Raw genomic sequence first — 19473 nt, 5'->3', positions numbered from 1 at the left:
GCTGAGGAAAGCATTCATATGAACCCCAAACCTCAGGGTTAATAGATCTACAGTTACAACGTCTCAGAGAAGCCCCTCTCTTCAACATAATGTCAAGGGTCCTGGCTATATGTGGAGCTCTCAGCACCAATGCCCTATTTGGATTCCCTGGCTCAGTCTTGACGGCCTCCTTTTCTGTCCCCATGTGACAGTTAAAAATCAAGCCCATTGGGGGCACCTGGGTGGCTCAGTCGACTAAGCATCCAACTCTTGATTTCAGCTCAGGTCTTGATCTCCGGGTCTTGAGTTCAAGCCCCACATTTGGGCTCCATTCTGTGCATGGAGCCTACTTAAAAAAAAAAAAAAGAAAGAAAGAAATCCAGGTCCATTGGATAGCTGCCCCCACCCTGTTCTCCTAAAAGAGCTCTTTAAAATATGCAATATTTATTGAACATTTAATGAACGCCAGGTACTGTGCTCACACTTTACATCTTATTTCATTTCATTCTCATTCTAGAAACTTTACTATTTTTCTCATGCTATAGATAAGGAAACAGAGACATAAATAATTGGCTCTAGTTTATGTAGCAAGTAAATAGCAGAACTGAAATCTGAACTCCGATTTACGTGAATTTGGAGTGTGCGCTGTTAATTACCATACGCTGCCACTTTCTAGAACTTCCTCCTAGCGCCTAGGCTAGTGCTAAATGCAGAACCGTCAGTCAAGGATTGCCTGCTGAATGAACACATTCTCCTTCAGTGTGTAAGTCTGTTTTGGGAAACCCTGAGAATAATCAAGTATTTGGGAGATTACTAAGAGTCGAGATAACGTTGAATGGCACTTTCAGTCATGCTTTATACTTCAGTTGCAATATTAAAACGCCTATCTTGGGACCCCTTGGGTGACTCAGTTGGTTAAGTGGTTAAGCGTCTGCCTTCGGCTCAAGTCATGATCCCAGGGTCCTGGGATCGAGTCCCGTATTGGGCTCCTTGCTCAGTGGGGAGCCTACTTCTCCCTCTCCCTCTGCCTGCCACTCTTCCTGCTTGTGCTCTGACAAATAAATAAATAAAATAAAGTAGTTTTTTAAAAGCCTGTCTTGTTGACTGCTTATGAAAATGAATTTTTTAGTGATAGCAAGACACATGACATTGTGTTCAGTAATTGTTAAAATTGTCACCATCATCAACAGGACAGAACCCCTCTCTGAGAAGAACCTGTACACTAGTGGAGAACACACATAGAGGACCTGGTAGGCAGCAAGGCACGATTAATGAATATTTAATAGAAAGAGTAAAGAGGAGAGAGTAAAAGCTGACTGAGGATCTGCAAAGTCAAAGGGTGATAAATGTGCCCTTTTGGTAACACCAATTCACTCCAAAAATCGAGGTGGGGGGGAGGCAGACACTATTTTTATGTTAAAACAGATGTTATAGAGCAGAATAAAAAAATACAAAATTCCAAAAAAAATCTTTAGGTTCAAATACAAGACACCATAGAATGTTTGTTGTCAAGAATCCGCATCGTAGGGGCGCCTGGGTGGCTCAGTCGTTAAGCGTCTGCCTTCGGCTCAGGTCATGATCCCAGGGTCCTGGGTTCGAGCCCCATATCGGGCTCCCTGCTCCACGGGAAGCCTGCTTCTCCCTCTCCCACTCCCCCTGCTTGTGTTCCCTCTCTCGCTGTGTCTCTCTCTGTCAAATAAATAAAATCTTAAAACAAACAAACAAACAAACAAACAAAAAAAAAAAAGAATCCGCATCGTAACAGAGTATGAGAATAAAAGTGGATGTTTATACAGTGCTCACTTTGCACCACGTGTACATTACCTCACATCCTCAGACCAGTTCTGTCCGGCAGTCATTATTAGCACCTCCAGTTTATGAGGAAGCAAACCCAGGCACTGATAGGTTAAACAACTCATCGGAGGACAAACAGTTGTCGGAATTGGGGCTCAAACCTAGGCTCAGGGGCTCAAGAGTGTGTGCTGCCTCCCATGGCCACAGATGTGGAATCGGAGCAAGGCACTGAAGAGGAAGCCTTAGGACAAAGGTAGGAGAAGGAGGAAAGTAAATTCTAAGAGCCTTTGTTATCTGGCCTTAGAAAAGTCCAGTTGTAGTTTGAGATACTAGGTGATATAAATTCTACATGACACATTTTCAAAAACTTATTTTTTTTTAAATGAAATAAGCACTGTAGTTTAAAAAGTATCTAGTGGAGGGGCGCCTGGGTGGCTCAGTTGGTTAAGTGACTGCCTTCGGCTCAGGTCATGATGCTGGAGTCCCAGGATGGAGTCCCATATCAGGCTCCCTGCTCAGCAGGGAGTCTGCTTCTCCCTCTGATGCTCCCCCCTCCATGTGCTCTCTCTCTCTCATTCAAATAAATAAATCTTTAAAAAAATATGATAAAAAGTATCTAGTGGATACGGTCTTGTGTTTGCTTATTTATTGCTTCAGGATTTTCCACGAGTTATTTCATGCATGTAGATTATTCACTGAGGGGAATTCAAGGGTCTGAAGCAAGAGAATGTGTTACTTCTTGTGCCTTCTACAGTGCCTGAGGCACACAATAGGTGTTTATAAACACTTGCTCAACCGGACTAAAATACTAATGTCTCTCTTTCACTACCTCTTACCCGAGGAAAAAAAATGGTCACATCACTTAAGATGATGTTTAAAATTTATTTAACAACAAAAACCCAGAAATATTATGGGGTAAGAAACAGACATAGAGGAGAAACTCCAGAGAGTATTTTTGTCTCTGAAAGATGAAATAGGATAACAAGTCAGCAAATTCCAAAAAAGAAGCATGAATTAGTAAAAACAACAACAGCAAAAGGCAATAAAATTAAACGGGCCTATTATACTTTCTGACCTAGAAAGTTTTGAGTCTGTAATTATAAATCCTTGTTGCTCATGTTATACAAATTAAAGAAAGGTTAAATATTCAAAGAAAATACAGAAGAACTGTTAAAATTTTTCCCAAAGACAGAAATGAGACAGATGGAACCAGACCAACATCAAATTTATTTTAAACTAGCTTGTCCGTTTTTTTTCTTCAACTACAATTTTACTAGAAAGGTTCACCTTCTCACATTCTTGACTGGCTTTCTCCATGACAGAAAAAACATAAAAGATCATTCCATGCCCATTTAAAAGGCAAAATGAAAATCTTTGAAACAAATGTAATAAAACTGGTTCTAAGAAGAATCATGACTGGCCTTACTGAAATGAAGACATTATTTTATTAATAGGACTGTCCTGAAATTTTATTTTTTATTTTTTAAAGATTTTATTTATCCATTTGACAGAGACACAGCGAGAGAGGGAACACAAGCAGGGGGAGCAGGAGAGGGAGAAGCAGGCTTCCTGCGGAGCAGGGAGCCCAATACAGGGCTTGATCCCAGGACCCCGGGATCACGACCCAAGCCGGAGGCAGACTCTTAACGACTGAGCCACCCAGGCACCCTATGTCCTGAAATTTTAAAAGTAAAAGACCATAAAATAATAAGAGTAACCTGAGAGGTCCAAGTCAAAGTGGAGATAATGGTTTGAGGATTTGCATAATAGGTATAAAATAGGGGATGAAGTACAGGATATCACCCAGACTACTGAATTTCAGAGTAACCTGAGCCCACAGTTTAGTTCAAAAATGACCCAGAGACGGGTCAGAGGGTCTACAGAGAGAATTAGCACAAGGAGATAAAAGTAGGGGAGGGGAGGAAGTAATGTGGTGGGACATTATGTGTTGTCTTATGACAACAAAATCGTAAGAACAGCGCGGCAGGGTTTGCTCGTGCTGCTTAAGCTTTCATTTAATATGAATTACCAATTTTGAAAAGGTTTTAACCACAAAAACATTCGCACCTTAATGATTTCCTTGGTACATACTTTTTTCTGTACTGAAAGGACGATGTCCACTTTAGCGACCTTCAGAGAAAGCAGTTAACTTGGCAGTGTCCCATCAAAAATGAGAGGCGGGCTATTTTCTAAGAAGGTAAAAGCCAAAATCAATCTTTTAAACTTTTTAAAGTAAGAAAATTACTTTACTCGTTCCATGTTAGAACAAAGATTTCCAAATGTTTCCACTCTGGCGCTCATTTGAATTCTGAAGGCCAAGTTTTCATGGTTTCCTAAAGGCACAGTTAAGGTCTTTTATGAACATAGTTTACTGAGTGCCTATGAAGTGCATACCACCGGGCTCTGTGCAGCGTATGTAGGGGCAGAAGGGGGAAGAGGAACAGGATAAAAACGTGTTAAAAAGAAAACCACAGGCCTAAAATGGCTTCCCTTAGGCCAAGTCGCCACACTGGGGCTTAATAACCTAACCTACCTGCAGTTCCAACCTTCCCTAGAAATGTAGTCTTAACTGGCCGTCAAGAATGTTCTGGTCAGTGCTAAGAAGGCAATCTATTCCCCAAAGGATGATGAGGTAATCCACTAATAAGACCCTTATGTCCCCCCAAAAGGTGACCTCACCTGAAATAATCCTTTTTTTTTTTGTTTATGACTTCCTTGTCCTGTGTTTTAAAGCCTTTCTCGTCTGCAGCCCTTTGGAGCTCCCCTCAACTGGCTGGGTGGGATGCTGCCTGATTCATGAGTCATTTTATAAAGCTGATTAGATTTTCAAATTTACTATACTGAATTTTTTTAATCAAAAAATTAAGAGGTGGGGCGCCTGGGTGGCTCAGTTGGTTGAACGACTGCCTTCGGCTCAGGTCATGATCCTGGAGTCCCTGGATGGAGTCCCGCATTGGGCTCCCTGCTCAGCAGGGAGTCTGCTTCTCCCTCTGACCCTCTTCCCTCTCGTGCTCTCTATCTCTCATTCTCTCTCTCTCAAATAAATAAAATCTTTAAAAAAAAAAAATTAAGAGGTGTAATCTGTGTCCAAGACTACTCACTCTATCTGAGGAGACAAAGCACATGTACAAGAAACAGCAGTAAAAGACAAGCTATTAGTAGCTACTGAGAGTCAGGGAAAAGAAAGAAGTGATAAAGCAGAGCAGAAATAACACCTGGCTGCAAGTAGTAAAATCTGCATTCTAATCCAAGTACTGTTCACAACTTGTTTGAGAAGCTCAGGCAAGACATCTCTCTGAGCCTTAATTTCCTCAGCAATAAAAACATGGGCCCTTTCAACTGTAACTATTTATGCCACTATTTTTCTTAAAAAAATAATAGGGGCACCTGGGTGGCTCAGTCAGTTAAATGTCTGCCTTCAGCTCAGGTCATGATCCCAGGGTCCTGGGATCGAGTCCCGCGTTGGGCTCCCTGCTCTGCGGAAAGCCTGCTTCTCCCTCTGCCTCTCTCTCTGTCTCTCATGAATAAATAAATAAAATCTTTTAAAAAATAATAATGATGGTCCTTAAGCACTGACATATTATTTTTTTTAAAGAATTCCCTTTTTGTTTATTTTATTTTTTTTTATAGATTTTATTTATTTGACAGAGACACAGTGAGAGAAGGAACACAAGCAGGGAGAGTGGGAGAGGGAGAAGCAGGCTTCCCGCCGAGCAAGGAGCCCGATGTGGGGCTCAATCCCAGGACCCTGGGATCATGACCTGAGCTGAAGGCAGACGCTTAACGACTGAGCCACCCAGGCGCCCCCATGACATATTATTTTTACTTATAATCCCAAAAAAGTAAAAACAGAATTTTTATGTGCTTATAACTCCAATACGACTATTAAACCAAAACAAATTTTAAAATTAATAAAAGCAAAAAAACCCAATAAAACTAAAATAGCATCAATTTAATATGATGCTTGCTGCTCTGTAAAAATTCAATTTCTGATCATAACTTGAATATGGTATCAACTGTGATGATCTTGAATAACCTTATTATTATTTTCTTGTAGCTCATCAAAATGAACATTCTAATAAATTCACTTTTTTCATTTTTGCACTTCTTTGTATTTTATACATCTTCTGTGATAAACATGCATTTTTTTACAATTGAGTTTTTAAAAATCATAGCTTTATTGAAATATAACTCACATTCCTGTACAATTTACACATTTAAAATGTACAATTCAACAGTTTTTGGTATGTTCACAAAGTTGTGCAACTCTGTCACAATAAATTTTAGAATATTTCATCATCACCCCAGAAAGGCTCTCCCCACTCTCTCATACCCACATACCTTTTAAGAGTCACTTTACATTCTCTCAGCTCCCTCTCCCCCAACCCCAGGCAACCACTGAACCACGCATCTACTTTGTCTCCATGGATTTGCCTATTCTAAGTATTTCATATAAACAGAATCATACAGTATGTGGTCTTTTGGGACTGGCTTCTTTTGTTTAGCATAATGTTTTCAAGATATATCCATGTGGTAACATACTATCAAAACTTGATTTCTTTTATTGCCAAAAAATATTCTATTGTGGGCGCCTGGGTGGTTCAGTTGGTGAAGCGACTGCCTTCGGCTCAGGTCATTATCCTGGAGTCTCGGGATCGAGTCCCACATCGGGCTCCCTGCTCAGCAGGGAATCTGCTTCTCCCTCTGACCCTCTCCCCTCTCATGTTCTCTATCTCATTCTCTCTCTCAAATAAATAAATAAATAATCTTTAAAAAATATTCTATTGTATCAACATACCACATTTTATCCATTCATCAGCTGATGGACATTTGAGTTGTTTCTACTTTTGGCTATTGTGACGCTATATATAACACTGCTATAATCGTTCCTATACAAGTTGTTGTTGTTTTTCTTTTTTGAACACCTGCTTTCAATTCTTTTCAGTATATACCTAGAAGTGGAACTGCTGGGTCATATGCTAATTTGATGTTTAAGTTAATGAGAAACCACATTTTTCACAGTTGTCAATCATTTTACATTCCCACCAGCAATGTATAAGGGTTCCAATTTCTTCATCTCAAGGTATGAAGTGTTATCTCATTGTGGTTTTGATTTGCATTTCCCTGATGACTAATGAGCATCTTTTCATGTGTTCACTGGCCATTTGCATATCTTTTTGGAGAAAGGTCTATTCAGATACTTTGCCCATTTTTAAACTGGATTGTCTTTTCATGGAGTTGTAAGTTGCATTATTTTTATACTCAGAAAACACTGTAGGGACACCTGGCTGGCTCAGCATGCAACTCCTGATCTTGGGGTTGTAAGTTCGAGCCCTATGTTGGATGTAGAGATTACTTAAAAATAAAATCTTGGGGCGCCTGGGTGGCTCAGATGGTTAAGCGTCTGCCTTCGGCTCAGGTCATGATCCCAGGGTCCTGGGATCGAGTCCTGCATCGGGCTCCCTGCTCCTTGGGAGCCTGCTTCTCCCTCTGCCTCTCTCTCTCTCTCTCTCTCTGTCTTACATGAATAAATAAATAAAATCTTTAAAAAAAAAAATAAAATCTTAAAAAAAAGAAAAAAAACTTTAAAAAGCCTTGAACATATGCTAATTTTTTTTCTTTTTAATCACTAGGAATGTGACAGGTTTAATATAAAAATTGAGAGTTGTGGGGCACCTGGGTGGCTCAGTTGGTTGGGCAATTGCCTTCGGCTCAGGTCATGATCCTGGAGTCCCTGGATCGAGTCCCGCATAGGGCTCCCTGCTCGGCGGAGAGCCTGCTTCTCCCTCTGACCCTAACCCCTCTCATGTGCTCTCTCTCATTCTCTCTCTCTCAAATAAATAAAATCTTAAAAAAAAAAAAATTGAGAGTTGTGTTAGTAAAGAAACCTTCCCCATTCCTGACAGACTTCTTTACCCACCTCTGGGGAGGTAGACTGATTTATCTATTTGGTAAATTTGGTAATAACTAAGTTTGGCTGGCTCAGCCACCTTCTTTCTTCCTCAAGTGAACCTGCCCACAGAGAACACACTCCGCTCTGCTCTGCTCTGCTGTTTTAGCTGGGCAGGCACCTGGACAGGAAAAGACACGGAGGGGATTAAAAATGAATCAAAATATTAGATAGTTGGACAATAAGGACAGGTGGGATGAGACAGGCACTTCAATAGAGGTACAAAGACCAGGAGTTTTAAGAGGAAACTGGCTGGCTGCGGAAAGCAAGAGGAGTAGCTAGAAGCCTCCTGAACTCATTACTGCCCCTATCAGCTCAAATCCCAACTCCCAAGCCTTGTAACCAGTCTCTCAGCAACCCATCTCTCTAAGTTTATTCCCTACTAGTCTTCTATAAAACTTCTTCCCTGACTACAATGGGCAACTTATTTACATCTAAAATTAACACGGATTTTTAAAAACAAGATATGCAATACCAGTTACAGGCTCAATGAAATACACATTGAAACAGGCTGCTCAATTTGAATGTAAATGGGCACAACTTATCAGAAAACAACTTAAATATGTAGCAAGAATATTAAAACAGTTAAGATCTAGTAATTTTATTTCTGAAGATCAATGGTAAGGAAATACTCTGAATACTAACAAAAAAAGAAAAAAAAGAAAGGGGGGGACCCTCTATGCACGAAGATGAACATGGAGGCATTCTTTTAAAGGTTTATTTTGTTCCAGGAACTGCTCTACATAATTCTATACGCATTACTTCAGTTAATCTTTGTTAACGCCAATGAAGTATTATTTCCCCCATTTACACATGTGAAAACTAAGGGGTAAGGTAGTTCAACAGCGCATGGTTTCTGTGGCAGTGAGTGAAAAATTGGAAACAATCTAAATGTTCAATAATAGAGGAGCAACTAAGTGAATGAGCTTATACCCCAAGTGCTACAAAGTCACAAAATATGTACATTATGAATCTACAATAAAATGTGGAAAGTAGAAACTGAAACAAATCGTAGATAGGATCTCAACTGTGTTTACACACACAGCAGAGACTGAAAGTAAATATACGAAAATGTGGGGCGCCTAGGTGGCTCAGTCATTAAGTGTCTACCTTCTGCTCAGGTCATGATCCCAGGGTCCTAGGATTGAGCCCCATATCAGGTTCCCTACTCAGCAGGAAGCCTGCTTCTCCCTCTCCTGCTCCCCCTGCTTGTGTTCCCTCTCTTGCTGTCTCTGTCAAATAAATAAATAAAATCTTTATTTAAAAAAAACTAAATATACAAAAATGTTAACAGTTCCTTTTCTTGGTCAATGGGAGTACAAGTGATTTTTTTTCTTTTTGCACTTTCCTGTATTTTGCATATTTAAAGATACATTTTTTATACTCAAAAAATTTTTTAAAAGTTGAATCATGGGGTGCTGGCTCAGTTGGTTAAGTGTCCAACTCTCGGTTTCAGCTCACGTCATGATCTCGGGGTCCTGGGATCAAGCCCCGCATAGGCTCCGCACTCAGTGGGGAGTCGGCTTGAGATCCTCTCTTTCCCTCTCCTTCTCCTCCTCCCCCTGGCTCTCATGTGTGCTAAAATAAATAAAATCTTTTTAAAAAGTTGAATCAAGAACACCTATTTTTAAAAAATCACTAATGGGGCGCCTCGGTGGCTCAGTCGTTAAGCGTCTGCCTTCGGCTCAGGTCATGATCCCAGGGTCCTGGGATCGAGCCCCACATCAGGCTCCCGAATCCTGCTCTCCCTCTCCCTCTGCCCCTGCTTGTGTTCCCTCTCTCGCTGTGTCTCTCTCTGTCAAATAAATAAATAAAACCTTTAAAAAAAATTGCTAATAATGCTACCGCTAATCTAAATATTAATATTGTTCATCTCGCTAAAAAGAAAATAATACAAGTAAATACAGATTATCACAAACATTTAGCAAATTTAAAACAAACACACCATTTACCAAGTGCTTTCTGTATGCTACATACCATGGAAGGTAGTCACTTTGACACATATTATCTCATGTAATACACTGTGGGTTTTCTTCCTTTTGGGACATGTGTTTATCCACCATTTCAGAAGACAGCAATTGTTTATTTGTTCTATTTAGAACCATCAAAGAGTTGCCTGATATATTTGCCAATAACCTAGAGAAATAGGGGTTCCTACAAAGCCATTTTTCAAGGGCACAAAGTATAGACTTCTACTGAGGAACTTTACAGATCTTAGAAATCAACTCATCTCAACTGTTATAGAATCTGTCCCTGTATGTTTACTAAATCCTAAGTAAAAAAGGTGGCATTTGAAATTCCAATAAAATAAAAATTCTACACAATATTTACTGCATTAATTATAAATTATACTAACCAACAAAAGTTTTTCATATATTTTTCTTTTCCTGCCTAAAAAATTAAAACAAATCTACATAAAGAGATAAAAGTGTGTAAATATACTTGTGACGTGTATATTTCATCAAATATTTGGTGAAAATGCTGATTTCCACTGCATTTCTCACAGTACTTAGTAAAATATGGTTCACCTATGGGCTCAAACATTAGCCATTAAACTGATAGGACCTAATGCTAGGTTTAGATTCATTCACAAGCCACCATATTTCAAAATTATTCACCAAAATGTGTATGAATGTTGTAATGTGTACATACACATGTATACTGTAATGTGTAAGTTCATATGGATTATCAGTAAAATTAAGTAATGAACTCAACTAGGATAAAAAACATAATCCATACAGCATCAAACACAATTTAACACTATTTTTAAATCACAAAATCTAAGCCAGGAGTTCTCTTAGTTTCTATTCTTCTTTTGAACAAGAAGTAAAAACTCATTAATTCTGTCATTTCCAAAGTTATTAGGAAATTTCAAAATGAGCTTAGGCTGACATATTTACTTTTAATTAAGGCTCTAACTGTCTCACAGAGCCCTTTCAATCCATCCTGCATACCAGAGGCAGACTTCTCTTTTGAAAACAAGTACCTTTGTGTTTTACAATAAAAACAGTAACTTGAAACACTTGTGGAATGAATATTTCTTCATGTCTCAGATCGGTGGTTACATCTTACCGTCTGGCCAGTGGAGCTAGCTAGTATCACCCCAGTCTGATGTTGTTACTGGCACTAAAACCATCTCTGCATCTCAGATGAGCCCCCAACATCTCCAATAGGCCGCTACCAACATCCCATTACCTAGCTCTCATTTCCTACCCCTTTGCAGTGTCAGTGGCTTGCTGCCACCCCTCCCAGCATTACCCAGACCAAGCACATCAAGAACTCCAGGCTCCTGCATTTTTGTCTGGCCTAATAGTGACATGTTGATTTACATCTAGAGCATACTGAAAGTTAACAGAAAGGCAGGAAGAGAGACAGGTGTAAAAGTGAATATGCTTTCTTTTAGTTAGTTATTCAAGAGAATGTATTTTGATGGGATTTTAGGAAATGAAAGAATGCCAGAACAAGGCAGTTTATTCTAGGTTATAAATTCTAAAAAGATAAACCAATAGATAAAAAAATTTGTCCCAGAGAAGGATACTTTAGGGTGTTTTAAAAGATTATTGGTAGAATATGATTTTCCCCAAAGATGTTTTATTTCAGTGGCGAATAGTCCCTGGAGAAAACATACACGATAAAAAGAGATGCTATTAAATACGCTCTAGTATGGCCTATGTCTGTGTACCCAAAGTATACTTGTATTAACTTTCTTCCTGACAAATCTATCTGACATCTTAAGTAGGTTGACAGACCAATGGATTCTGACTCTAAATTAAAGCTTCCACTAATTTTTGAATAACATGTTTTCCTCAAGTTAAAATTTATCTACCTTTTCTCTTTGGAGCATGATTACTTTTGTAACAGAGAAGGAAGGAGAGGAAAGAGGGAAGGAATAAGGTTTGTACTCCTCCCCCACTTGAAGTCTATAATAAACCATGACCTGTCTGACTTTTGAACTTTCCATAGAAGACAGAAGAATAGAAACCAAAAAGGTGAAGTAAAGCAGAGTAAGTTTTGGGGCATTCTGGATATCTTTTCACATATTCTGAAGAGCTAGAACAGAATGGAAACTCTCCAGCAAAGGCTAAACAAAATACAAAGTACTATACAAGTGCATGGAAGCTTTAGTTATAAGGCAGACATTCTTAAAATATTTGTTTCCTCAGCCTCGATAAGTGTTCCTGGAGCAGAATTTTTGCTCATGTTTTGCACACATAGGTATATACTCTTTGAAGCTGTCAGGGAAGGCAAGCCATTTTGACAAAGGTCAAAGCCCTCTTGGGCTTCACTAGGGAATCCCTACATTTTCCCCAGGTATAAAGCTGAAAAAGGACAAAAAGCCGGTAGGCATCAAAATCCACAAAATTATAATTAAAGAAGCCACATGATATAATTAAAACTACTTTCTGAATTAAATGCTGTTTTACTTTAGGCGAATATGAAACATCTTTCTCTGGCTTGTGAAAATACGAGCTTTGGTGGATAGAAGACCTAGGAGATCAATTTTTAAGCCAGAGTTCAGATGTAAGACTGAGAAACCATTTTTTTCTCTCCTCAGTCACAAAACATGTATTATAGGATTAAAATAAGGAAGTCACATGACCTTGTCACTAATTTTGGCTCTTTACAGTGCTTTCCCAATGCAATCGGTGTAGCTCTGATTGGGATGGTAAAGAAGTCCACAACAACAACAACAAAAATTTTTTTTTAACTATTGGAGCAAAAGAAAGTAAGTGATTACTTTCTAAGATGTTGAAGAAAATAAAGCCTGGTGACTGAATTTGGATTAAGAAGTCACAAATGATATAAAGCCTTTTCCAGGAAATCAAATTTCATAATTTACTCCTCAGCGTAGTTTCCACAAACTTCCACTCTTCATCTGAGTTGAACTTGAGGGAGGAAATCATGATTACTTGGTATGAATCCTTTTAAGACCTGAGTTAAGTAAACCATCTTCATGCTCCACAAGCAGGGGAAAAAGAAAAAAACTGAAGGAAGTAATCTTTGGTGCTTCATAAGGTACAAAAGAAATAACTCCACTAGGTTTCAGTAAATAAAATACATTTTCACAAAAATAAGTTCTCGGGCACCTGGGTGGCTCAGTTGGTTGGGCGACTGCCTTCAGCTCAGGTCATGGTCCTGGAGTCCCAGGATCGAGTCCCGCATCAGGCTCCCTGCTCAGCAGTGAGTCGGCTTCTCCCTCGGACCCTCCCCCCTCTCATGCTCTCTCTATCTCATTCTCTGTCTCTCAAATAAATAAATAAAATCTTTAAAAAAAAAATAAGTTCTCATAGGGGCACCTGGGTGGCTCAGTCGTTAAGTATCTGTCTTTGGCTCAGGTCATGATCCCAGGGTCCTGGGATGGAGCCCAACATGAGCCCCACATCAGGCCCCCAGTTCGGCTGGGGGTGGGGGGGACGGACTGCTTCTTCCTCTCCCACTCCACCTGCTTGTGTTGTTCCCTCTTTCGCTGTCTCTCTGTCAAATAAAATCTTTTAAAAAAAAGTTCTCATTGAAAAATCTTTTTTTAAGTCTTTTTTTTTTAAAGATTTATTTATTTATTTGAGAGAGCGAGAATGAGAGAGAGAGAGTACACGAGATGGGGGAGGGTTAGAGGGAGAAGCAGGCTCCTCGCTGAGCAGGAAGCCCGATGCCGGACTTGATCCCGGGACTCCAGGATCATGACCTAAGCCGAAGGCAGTGGCTTAACCAACTGAGCCACCCAGGCGCCCCCCCCTCATTGAAAAATCTTAAGCAATGTTTTTCACTTCACCTAAAAACTTTTTTTAAGATTTAGTTGTACAGTTTTAATACCTGCAGAAGAGAAAAACAGCAAGAAAAGCAATGTATGCATAAAATAAAAATGTAAGTGGTATGCTCTGAAATACTCAGAAACAACAGCATTCTGTATCTTATCATAAAGTTCATATATTTTAAGGAAATTATTTCAAAATCTCTAGTATAAAAGATGCTTTAAAATGTTAGTTTGCCTTTGTTCAAATTAGAAAACCAAGCCACTGAATGCACTGAGTTTTCTAGATGCACTTAACATAGGAAAAAAACAGTAATTATTTAGGTAGGTAGTAGTCTTCCAGGAAAAACAGGCTAAGTATTCTCATAAGAGACTAACAGATAAAATTACAAAATATTACTAATTCCTAAAATGCCTAGATACTGTCATTTAAAATGTCAAAAGACTGGGCGCCTGGGTGGCTCAGTTGGTTAAGCGACTGCCTTCGGCTCAGGTCATGATCCTGGAGTCCCAGGATGGAGTCCCGCATCGGACTCCCTGCTCAGTGGGGAGTCTGCTTCTCCCTCTGACCTTCCCCCCTCTTGTGCTCTCTCTCTCTCAAATAAATAAATAAAATCTTAAAAAAAAAAGTCAAAAGACCAAATGTCAATAAAAGTGACAATATTTGTCGCTGTTTCAGCATTCTTCCTAGTCAAAAGGAAAAATAAACTTAACTTGTCAGTATTTTGACAGACACATTACTATCTTTCCTTTCCACATGGCTAATGAACATGAAAAACAGGAAGTTCTAAGAGATGGCAGGGAGCTGGGGGTATTGCTACAAAGTTTCCACCTCCAAACATGTTAAAGAGCAGACTCTCACAACTGTGATTGAACAATTTAAGAAATCTCAAGCTATTATAAGATTCAGAAAAGTTTTACATTTTTTTTTTAGATTGTTCAGACATAATTTTCCTTTTTCTTTTATTGAGGTATAATTGACTAGTGATACTTCTTTAAAAATATTACAAACTTTCTCCAAAGGAAAAAAAGTATTACAAATAAATTATTTCAAATGCATGAAAAACAAAAGTATTCCCTGGCTAAAAGGAAATATAATTTCCCCCAAGGGAATGATTCCTAAATTTAAAAAAAAGCCTATATTTGTGTGAATCTTCAGGGCTCTAAAGAGAATGCTCCGCAACAGTATCAAGACACATAGTGAGTATGTGAATAGAATTTCTCAATAAAAATAAAATCCATGGAGAGGCCACTTCAATCATTTAAGATCTTTAAAAACTGAAATTGCCGGGCGCCTGGGTGGCTCAGTTGGTTAAGCGACTGCCTTCGGCTCAGGTCATGATCCCGGAGTCCTGGGATCGAATCTCACATCCGGGGAGCCTGCTTCTCCCTCTGACCTTCTCCCCTCTCATGCTGTTTCTCTCTCTCTCTCAAATAAATAAATAAAATCTTTAAAAAAAAACTGAAATTGCCAAACTCTCAATTAATCTTCAAATTAAAAAAAATTTGCTAAGACTAATTTGTAGGAACAAAATATATTATCTTTCTTATCCAACTAAAATGGTGTCAATGGACAGTCATCTAAATTTAAATACAAATGAAAACACCATATTCTCCTACTATAATGTGCATGTATGTCTCACCAAACAAGCAACATCCGATCACTATCTCCTTCCCCAGTTCTGTCTCTGACGCTTTAATACTCCACACACTGCCAACACTGTGCCAGATCTATAATGACCAGACTTTACAGAGGAATTTTGTTTACTGACCAGGTAATTTAAGATTTCTTTATATCATAAAGGTTGGGGAGAGGGCATTTTCCTTAGATTATATTAAATATTAATTAGTCTTTCAGGTAAATTTTGCCACTGAATTTTAATATTCAATGTAGATGTAAATAGTGCAAATAAAGTAGTATTTAGGGAAGTTTAATAGAATATACAAATCTAGGTGCACCTCAGTGGCTCAGTCGATTAAGCATGTGACTTCTGATTTCAGTTCATGATCTCAAGGTCCTGAGATGGAGCCCCGTGTCTGGCTCCAAGCTGGCCATGGCACCTGCTTGGGGTTCTCTCACCCTCCGCCACTCGCCCTGTTCATGTGCTTGCTCTCTCTAAAAAATTTAAAAAATTTAAAAAAAAGAATATACAAGTTGAGATAGGAATAATGATGGGTCCTATTGATCCCACTGAGGTCAGTTAGTTGCAGGATTAGTTTTCCAACAGTTATCTTTCAGTTTTAACAACTCTGAACAAGAGATGGTTCCATGCAAATCACCCCGTTGCAGAAACAACTTAAAGCACATACCTAGACAGCATGGCAGTAGTTTTCTATAAAAAGTGCAATATATTTCCCTCAGGTCATGATCCCGGGGTCCTGGGATTGAGCCCTGCCTTGGGCTCCCTACTGAGTGGGGAGTCGGCTTCTCTTCCCCCTCCCCCACTCATTCTCACTCTCTCAAATAAAATCTTTTTTTAAAAAATAGTGACATTACATCCTTTTAAATTTATCTAAACCACCAAACGCGTGTTACTTGTTTGCTAGTAATCAGGCTCCCAGCGTTTTAGAGCCCAAAAATATACCCTTTCTTTCTGAATTTTAATGGAAAGATTATCTCTTTCCTTTGACAAGCAATGCCATCATAGAGAGGAGCACATTTACAAAACTCTTAACCATACCTGAAACTGACCAGAAACTGATTCAGAAATTAAGTCTACAACAGCAGGAACTCTAACTGTTCACAGTAAAGTTCAATCTTCCTGTAGGTCTTCAAGTTCTCCCTCCTTCACAGCCACAGGTAAAGGAGACAGAGACTCACACAGGCCTTGACACATTGTTGACAAGCAGACATAAATAACCGTAACAATGACACCTCAGGAAATGACTGAGCATTCTAATCATCCTACAACCCTCACGCACTGGGGCACCTGGTTCATCCTCCTCAGTGTGAATACAGTCAACACCAAGAGGAAGAGACTTCTTGGAACCTTCTTCCGGCCATACAAACTTCTCAGTTTGAGTATCACAGCACTTTAGGAAAAGGATTTTTAAACTTACCCCCTGGACTTAACCCAGACTCTCAGGGTAGGAAGACATCTTAAAAATCATACAGTAATCCTATAGCTTTGTGCTGCCCAATAAGGTCCAAGCCATTCGCTAGCTACATGTAGCTACTAAGCACTTGAAATGTGGCTTGTCTGAATTCAAACGTACTCTCTAAGTATAAAAACCAGATTTTGTAGATTAAGCATGAAAGAATTCAAAATATCTCAATGTTAACTTACCAAATGGATTACACCTGAAACTGTATGGGTTAAATAAAATATATCATTAAAATTAATTTCACTTGTTTCTTTTTTATTTTATTATTTTTTATTTAGGAATCTTTACATCGCTCTTATGGCTTGCATTACAGTTGGATTGCTACAGACCTCTAGACCCTATAGCAATACCTATAGACTCACAGTCTTAGTTCTAATAGCAAACAAGAGCTAACACTTGACATTTCCCAATCACAACTGCCATTTAAAAGCCAAAAGAAGGGTTCCTGGATGACTCAGTTGGGCTCTGAATCTTGGTTTTGGCTTAGGTCATAATCTTGGGGCTATGGGGGGCAGAGCCCTATGTGGGTGTCCTCGCTCAAAGGGAGTCTGCTTCTTTTCCTCTCTCTCTCCCTGTGCTCCTCCCACCACGCTCTCTCTCTCTCTCTAAATAAATCTTTTAAAAAATAATAGAAATAAAAGCCAAAAGAAAAAGCAGTATTTTATTTTCTGGATCCACTGAGATTATAATAAAAATAACTTAAGAAGAGTGTAAAAACAGAATCACTTTGTCCTGACACCATTTTAAAGAAAGATTACTTGACTTCAAAAAGGCAAAAATAGGGGCGCCTGGGTGGCTCAGTCGTTAAGCGTCTACCTTTGGTCCTAGGATAATATTGGGCTCCCTGCTCAGCGGGAAGCCTGCTTCTCCCTCTCTCACTCCCCCTGCTTGTGTTCCCTCTCTCGCTGTGTCTCTCTCTGTCAAATAAATAAATAAAATCTTAAAAAAAAAAGGCAAAAATAGCACAGGATGCAGAAACTACACCTCTCAAGAAAATAAGGTGGGAAATACACAAACCAAGTTTTTCTAATAAAGTAGATCTGAATGCTGATTATAAGATATATCTTTAAAGTAAATTAACATTTCTTTCATTTCCACTATCTAGGGCCTCAGAAAGATATGTAAGATCTTGTCTTTATTATTCAAGCACCTTCAACCACAACCAACCACTAACATTATAAAAAGGGAAATACTTATAACCTCTCTTGTTCAAAACTAAAACAAAACAAACAACAACCAAAAAAAACACAAGAGCAAAATAAGAAACATTAATTTCTCCAGGGCTGGGTAGGCTACCTTTGGTCCATAAACCTTATGAAATAAGAAAACATTTTAAAATAAATACCTTGCACGCGATTTTTTTAGAAGTGTATTTTAAACGTGAGAAACTCAACAACACATTTCTAGAAGCAAACCATTTCTTCCTCTATCATAAGACATCTTTCTTCTTTATTTGATTTAAAAGTATTCAGGCCTCCAGGGCTTTTAAGGAAAAAAACCCACTGTATTTCTGAATCTATGAAAATATTTTTAAAAGGGTAGAAGAGGAGAAAGCTCTTTAAAGAATGGAGGGGGAAAAGCTTTCTTGGGTGTCCAGAGGATGCAAGAGTCACTTTTAGAAAACTGTCAGTGGGGAAATCGTATAAAAAATTTTTTTGAGAAAATTTAGACCAAGGAGTCCCCAAGGCTTCCACAACAGTTGGTGAGATACTTTCTATGGTGTCCTAGAAAATTTATAATCCCCAAAACGCCATACATATTTGGCTGTCAACTTCTTCATCCATTTTGACATTCATCAGCTGAGTATAATCTTCAGACTTCAATTTGCTAGGTGATACATTCCTTAGAAACCTTTTCCTCGTGCATATAAATACAAAGCTCAGTTACGCTCCCAGTCGAGTAAGCAGAAAGGATTGCACATATTTTAATGGGGGTGTTGATTGGCTACAGTTTCCTGCCCTGGTGTAGAGTACCGGGTAAGTCTCTTTCTGAGTATAATCCTTAAACCCCGAAATCACTCTCAGAGACTCGAGTCTTCTAACATTGCCCAATAGGTAAGAAGACTGCCAAAATTTCCATTAGAGCATCCTATTTTTAGAGTCTTTGGAATTGGTCTTCAAAATTGCATTCCACAGTATGTATCTGAGTAAGTTTATGCAGGGATCAAAATAAGCATCCTAAGGTCGTAACCTTTCTAAGCTTACAAATGGATTTAAAGCTAACCCTTAATTTTAAAAAGCCTTAACTTTAAATGTTTAACACGCAAATTAAACACAAAAATTATGGTAGATACCGACCCAGAGGGAGGTCCGGAAGGGAGTCCCCGGGCGGTTCTCGGTGGTGGCGGAGGAGACAGGTATGAAGGCAAACAAGGACGGTCCCCGGGGTGGGGAGCCAGAGCAGCGGCGGGGGGCGAGCGCGGCACGGACACCGGGCTGCAGGAACCACAGGCGCGCGGGCGAGCGCGGAGGGCACGGGACTGCCCCGCACCAGGAGCGCAGAGGCTGCGCGCGGCGCCGGGGGAGGAGCGAGGGGGTCCCGGGGGGGATTTCCCGCCGCGGACGCCAGCCGGCCGGCGCCCCACATCCCGCTCATCCTCTCCTCACCTGGGAGTCGCAGGCGAACACAGGGCTACGGCTGGGCGCCGGGTATGCTTCCAGCCCCGCTCGCTGACATGGCGGCCGAAGAGCTGTCACAGAGCCTACTCGGGTCTCCCGCCGCTCCGGTGGAGAGGACACCTCTTGCCTTCCCGCCCCGCCTCCCTCTGCGCACCCTTCCCCGCTGGCCGGCTGGCGGCGGGCGGCCCGCGACCGCGGAGCATAGAGCGCGAACGGCTAGAGAGGAAGCGTGGGGGGAGGAGGGGGCGGACAACCATAGAGTACCAGTCCAGACGCAA

General features: G+C 39.9%; 1 protein-coding gene across 3 annotated transcripts in view; it reads right to left on the bottom strand.

Moving 5' to 3' along the window:
* Nucleotides 1-19418, bottom strand: part of CNST (consortin, connexin sorting protein) — a 114221-nt gene extending 94803 nt beyond the window's left edge. For all 3 annotated transcript variants that reach the window (XM_027610790.2, XM_027610789.2, XM_027610791.2), the window contains exon 1: nucleotides 19184-19418. The gene's annotated coding sequence lies outside the window, so the exon portion shown is untranslated. The remainder of the gene's footprint in view (nucleotides 1-19183) is intronic.
* Nucleotides 19419-19473: the final 55 nt, after the last annotated feature.

The sequence above is a fragment of the Zalophus californianus genome, chromosome 10 (genome assembly GCF_009762305.2).
Source record: "Zalophus californianus isolate mZalCal1 chromosome 10, mZalCal1.pri.v2, whole genome shotgun sequence".
Classification (NCBI taxonomy): domain Eukaryota; kingdom Metazoa; phylum Chordata; class Mammalia; order Carnivora; family Otariidae; genus Zalophus; species Zalophus californianus.
Note: the sequence above shows the minus strand (reverse complement) of the source record. Positions and strands in the feature narration are given on the sequence as shown.